Source organism: Balaenoptera acutorostrata, chromosome 7 (genome assembly GCF_949987535.1).
Source record: "Balaenoptera acutorostrata chromosome 7, mBalAcu1.1, whole genome shotgun sequence".
Taxonomy (NCBI): domain Eukaryota; kingdom Metazoa; phylum Chordata; class Mammalia; order Artiodactyla; family Balaenopteridae; genus Balaenoptera; species Balaenoptera acutorostrata.
Window position 1 is genome coordinate 56,070,363 of NC_080070.1, and position 6,000 is coordinate 56,076,362.

The window sequence follows — 6,000 nt, forward strand, 5'->3', positions numbered from 1 at the left end:
GTGACCTGCTGTTTTGCAGAATAAAGAGCTCCTAAGGATATCTGATTTCTAAAATAAAATCAGTCTCCAGTATCTACAAGCATATGTTCCAATGCAGATATTCAGGAAGTGCCTTCTAGTCCCCATCCCAGATGTTTTTCTAGAAGTATAGTTATAACCATGTTCTTTTCTTGCTATGTTGCCCAAAGACTTTATTCCTTGGTGTGGCTACAAATGGAGCACCACAAGCCCAAAGAATTGGAAGCAAATGGGTGACTTTTATTTCAAGAAGAGCATAGTATCCCACTTAATATCTGTGATTTTTATAGAACAGTGGACTTTGTGGAGAAATAGTCTTTAGATTTACGAAGCTCCTAATCACATTTCTTTGTAAACAGAATGAAACAAAGCTGTTCTCTTTTTGTTTGTCAGTAAAAACAAGTTGGAGAAGAGCTGTGAAGTCAACATCATCTGTTCCCATTGAGAAGAAAAATAGTCACATAATGAAAATCAAGGTCAAAGACCCATTATCTTTGTGGCCGTTTATTCTGACCACCTATCAGTGCTGGGCAAAATGATCAGTAGTCTTAATAAAGCAAGAGTCTCCTGGGAGAACATAGTCTGGTTTCCATGTGAACTGGAAGCCAGAGATTTAACTGTATGTCCTTTCTTATTATTTTGAACTGACATTGTTTTTTGTTTGTTTGTTTGGTTTTTTTTAAAATTTATTTTATTTTTGGCTGTGTTGGGTCTTCGTTGCTGTGTGCAGGCTTTCTCTAGTTGTGGCAAGCGGGGGCTACTCTTAGTTGCGGTGCGCGGGCTTTTCATTGCAGTGGCTTCTCTTGTTGTGGAGCACAGGCTCTAGGCGCGCGGGCTTCAGTAGTTGTGGCACATGGGCTCTAGAGCGCAGGCTCAGTAGTTGTGGTGCACAGGCTTAGTTGCTCCGCAGCACGTGAGATCTTCCAGGACCAGGGCTCGAACCCGTGTCCCCTGCATTGGCAGCCAGAGTCTTAACCACTGCGCCACCAGGGAAGCCCTGGACTGACATTGTTAAAGGACATTTCCCCCAAACTTTGCTCAATAGAAAACATTATCTAATAAACTCTGTGTGTCAATTAGAATTCTTTGGATGCAAACAACAGGAGCTGACTAACTTAAGGAAAAAAGTTATTGGAAATATCCTGGGTAGCTCAGAGAGTCAAAGAAAATGTTGAACAGTTAGGCCTCAGGAAGGAAAGGGATGAAGGCAGCTCTGGGGATCTGGGTAACAGGAACGAACGGACAGTCTCTGCAGATAACTGCCACGTGTCAGCTTTACACATATTTCTGTCTGTGTCGGTCCACTCAAGATCCAGACCCCTGGAAAAGAGAGACTGATTTGCCTGACTTGTGCCAGGTGGTATGTGTGTTGGTGGCTGAAGGAGGGTAGCAGGGAGGTCACCTTCATTTCCAAGTCCTTCCAGGACTACACGTGCTGGGGAAGTTCCCAAGGGAAATCAGGGTTTTCTTACCCAAGAAAGGAGGAAAATTGCTGTACGGGAGCACACAACAGATGTCCATTTCATTCCTCCTTAGTCTGCTTTTTATGAAAGCATAATATAGCAGTCTCCCGGCAGAACCTCCTGGCAATTGCAGGAAAGGCATATAGGACCCCAGAAGGAGATGATTCCTATGGAAAATAGGCTTGAGGATACTGGGAAGGGAGCCTCCATCAAGTCCACTGGGGACATCAGGCCATCAGCATGGACCTTAGTCCTTTTGGAGAAAGTAGCCTTATGACACACATGAATAATGGGGCTGAGCTTTCAAAACTGAGAAGAGCCCATTCGGTGAGTATTTATGGTTAGGCTGAACTGTAAGGCTTCCAGGAAAGCAAAAAGGTACCCTAAAGGGACTTAAAAAAAAAAAACAAAAACAGAACACTTCAGACGATTGTTAGAGCAGTTAGCTAGCATAGGAGACTTCTGTGGTGCTCGTCTCCCACTTTGACACTCGGCTTGACTACATAGCCAAGGTTCTTCCTAAAACTTCTCTCCCATCACCCCTGTTTTGCTTCTGCTGCTGCTCCTGTTGCCTTTGCCTGTAGAGTCACTTCAATATGAGTGACTGCTGCTGCTTTACCACTTACAGCTCTCTAATCTCCTCCTTTCTACATAAGATTTAGAAAGATACCCAATCATAGAATTACCCTCATTTCCTGATAGCATCCAATCCAGAGAAAAATCCTGCTTCCTTAAGCTCTTCCCAAGACCAAATCCTTTAATAAGTCCTTTTAAACACACACTCACTGAGATACCCCATGCTTCCCCATACTGTGTGTGCATCCTCCCTCTCTGTAATAAGAAATAAACCCAACTTGTTCAACTACAGATGTGTTCCTGGTGGTCTTTAACGGGAGTATTGACACACTCATGGGTTTTGAAATTTCAGTGGCCTGGTTTGGCATCCTGGCTCCACCATTTACCAGCCGTATGACCTTATAGACATCTTAACCTATCTCTGCCTGTTTCCTCATTTGTAAAATAGAGATAATTATAACACCTTTCCATCAAACTGTTATGGTTTTAACATGTAAAGAGCTTAGGACAGTGCCTGACACATAATAAATAATCAATATTTGCTATTATTATTGGCTCAGTAATAGTATCATTTTCTTTATCTAATGGGCATGCTAATTCTAAGATTTGCATTTCACTTTGCCTTTATAGATTGGTGGATACCCTTGATTTTATTCCACGGTTCTTGCCAAGTCACATAACCTTAAATTCCAATGTATGCATGCAAACCTGTGCGTGCACACATTTGATAAGAGGATGAGAGGAGGGCCTAACATTTACGGAACATTGCATACCAGATATGCAACGATATGAACAAAAGCTAAGGAGATTTTTCTGAAAAATTTTTCGAGCCTAAATGCAAAAATTTCCAGCAGAACTGCAAACAATCTGCTGAAAGAAGGGGCCATTCAGCCATCCTCCTGAGGAATCTGAGCCTGATTTAAGTCTGAAACAAGGATTTAGATTTAATTTTCCTGCTAGGGGTAGGTAAATTCTCTGCCAAAGACATGACCTTCAGTTTTTTTTTTTTTCTGAGAAATGTCTTTTAGATCCTGCAAAACAAATTCAACTCACATGAGAATGTAAGTCAAGTTAGGATATGAAATCACATATGCTTCTTACTGGTTCCATAGAAGTTTGACAGCAGAGTGTAGGTTGCAACAAGCTTCGAGGTATCCGAGAAGACCTTTCATTTCAGGGCTTGAAATGATTAAATGATTAAAATTGCTCTTTAATAATTAAATGTGCCATCTGTATAAGGCAGAGTGTGACCTTTCACCCAGGGTCTCTCAGGCTGTTCTAGAATTTCTGCAGTTGGCACATATGGTATCAGAAATCCATTGCTATGCTTCCTTTGAAATATTAGAGGAGCAGACTTAGAGCAGCTGTTTTTGTGCTGCCAGATTTCATTGAAATGTGGGTTTTAAAAGCCCTTGGCTTGTCATTTTGAGTTAGCTTACCTTAATCACAAATTTCACCATAATACAATTCAACTGATGCCTGAAACTCAATATCGCGGAACATTTGCTGAACAATGCACTTAACGACAATGACCAACCAGAATGTACATTTTCCATTGAAATGCCCTTTTCATGTTATACGTGCCCTCAGAAACGTCTAATAGATTATAAACATTCCTTTTTTCTATAACAACAAAGTACCAAGAAATCAATCCCCACCATGCTTTCTTTCCCCTGGTTGGGCACGTAAAAAAGAAAGGGACATTTGCAGAACTATCTGCTCTATTACTGCAGTACTACTGAAATATTGATGGCAACCCTGTCATTAAGCCAACTGTAGTAATTAGGCAGCAAGTGATGAGTACAGTTGCGTGTTTGTCTTAAAGGTCATATCGGACATCGTTTACAGCTCAGTGGTCCGCAGGTAAAACGGCCTGAACAAAAGAACATCGGTCACCAAAACATAATTTCTCTATGTGTTTGGGGGAAAGGGGCATAGACAGCAGCTGTAACAGTACTCACTAATTAATCTGTAGTATCCTGGGGACTTTTCATCTGCTTGCCTTCAACAGGCTGTTTAGTTATTAAAGTTCAGCTGTTAGACAACATCCAAATGCTATAAAATTTGACTTTAGTGTTTCTATTGGAGATAAACTCAATTCACTTCCAGTAATAACCTACATGGGAAAAGAATATGAAAAAAGAATGGCTATATGTATAACTGAATCACTTTGCTGTACACCTGAAACTAACACAACATTGTAAATCAACTATACTCCAATATAAAATAAAAAATTAAACTAAACAAATAAAAAATAAAAGTGTGGACTTTCAAAGCCAAAAGCAAAGATAAGTGAGCTGGTCTTATTTTTTTTTAAATATTGCAAATTTAATTTTTAAAAGCCAAATTGTGGTGGAAAATCTCTTAGATTCTGCTATTTGAATTTGTTTCTCACGTACACTTATAGCCAGCAGTCAGGAAAAATTATCCTGTTTGTGTTTTTTTTTTTAAATTCCTAGTATATAGCCATTACTGATTTTTTTAAATAAATTTATAAATTTACAAATTTTTATAAATTTAAATGAAACTTCAAAGCTTTTGCACAGCAAAGGAAAACATAAACAAATTGAAAAGACAACCCTCAGAATGGGAGAAAATATTTGCAAACGAATCAATGGACAAAGGATTAATCTCCAAAATATATAAACAGCTCATGCAGCTCAATATTAAAAAAACAAACAACCCAATCCAAAAATGGGCAGAAGACCTAAATAGACATTTCTCCAAAGAAGACATACAGATGGCCAAGAAGCACATGAAAAGCTGCTCAACATCACTAATTATTAGAGAAATGCAAATCAAAACTACAATGAGGTATCACCTCACACCAGTTAGAGAATGGGCATCATCAGAAAATCTACAAGCAACAAGTCCTGGAGAGGGTGTGGAGAAAGGGAACCCTCTTGCACTGTTGGTGGGAATGTAAATTGATACAGCCACTATGGAGAACAGTATGGAGGTTCCTTAAAAAACTAAAAATAGAATTACCATATGATCCAGCAATCCCACTACTGGGCATATACCCAGAGAAAACCATAAATCAAAAAGACACATGCACCCCAATGTTCATTGCAGCACTATTTACAATAGCCAGGTCATGGAAGCAACCTGAATGCCCATCGACAGACGAATGGATAAAGAAGATGTGGTACATATAGACAATGGAATATTACTCAGCCATAAAAAGGAACGAAATTGGGTCATTTGTTGAGACGTGGATGGATCTACAGACTGTCATACATAGTGAAGTAAGTCAGAAAGAGAAAAACAAATATCCTATATTAACGCATATATGTGGAACCTAGAAAAATGGTACAGATGAACCAGTTTGCAGGGCAGAAATGGAGACACAGATGTAGAGAACAAACGTATGGACACCAAGTGGGGAAAGTGGCAGGGGGGTGGGGGTGGTGGTGTGCTGAATTGGGAGATTGGGATTGACATGTATACACTGATGTGTATAAAATTGATGACTAATAAGAACCTGCTGTATAAAAAAATAAAATAAAATGCAAAATTAAAAATTAAAAAATAAATAAATAAATTTATTTATTTATTTTTGGCTGCATTGGGTCTTTGTTGCTGCATGCGGGCTTTCTCTAGTTGTGGCGAGCAGGGGCTACTGTTCGTTGCAGTGCATGGGCTTCTCATTGCAGTGGCTTCTCTTGTTGCGGAGCACAGGCTCTAGGCACACGGGCTTCAGTAGTTGTGGCACACAGGCTCAATAGTTGTGGCTCGCGGGCTCTAGAGCACAGGCTCAGTAGTTGTGGTGCATGGGCTTAGTTGCTCCACAGCATGTGGGATCTTCCCGGACCAGGGCTCGAACCTGTGTCCCCTGCATTGGCAGGCGGCTTCTTAACCACTGCACCACCAGGGAAGCCCCTGTTTATGTTATTGATGTCTTTATTATACTTAGGAGCCAGATGGAATTCACTGGGCATTA